This window comes from Corvus brachyrhynchos, unplaced genomic scaffold (assembly GCF_000691975.1).
Source record: "Corvus brachyrhynchos isolate BGI_N302 unplaced genomic scaffold, ASM69197v1 scaffold150, whole genome shotgun sequence".
Taxonomy (NCBI): Eukaryota; Metazoa; Chordata; class Aves; order Passeriformes; family Corvidae; genus Corvus; species Corvus brachyrhynchos.
Window position 1 is genome coordinate 2,976,678 of NW_008236162.1, and position 369 is coordinate 2,977,046.

A 369-nucleotide genomic window follows, 5' to 3' on the forward strand; every position below is an offset into this window, starting at 1 on the left:
GCCAAAAAAGGCAGGCGAGGCGGGTCTGTGCCTGGGGGAGCTGAGGGGACCAGCCCGAGCAGGGGGAGGCACAAGCAGAGAGGAGACAAGGGGTGACACCCAAACCCGGGCAGTTTGTGTCCCTTTGCAAGGATCCACCACCCTTGGCACAGGGCATTGGCAGCTCCCAGCACAGGCTGCTCCCACCACCACACCAGCTCCACTCCAGAGCCAAAGTCTTCTCCAGGCTGCCCCTGTCCTATGAAGCTCCATCATCGTCCTCATCACCCACATCTTCCTCCAAGAGCTCTTCCTCGTGGGTTTCAGACATGGCATCATCTTCCACTGGGGAGAGGAGAGGCAGGGCTGCAGCAGGGGTGGCCCTGGCCC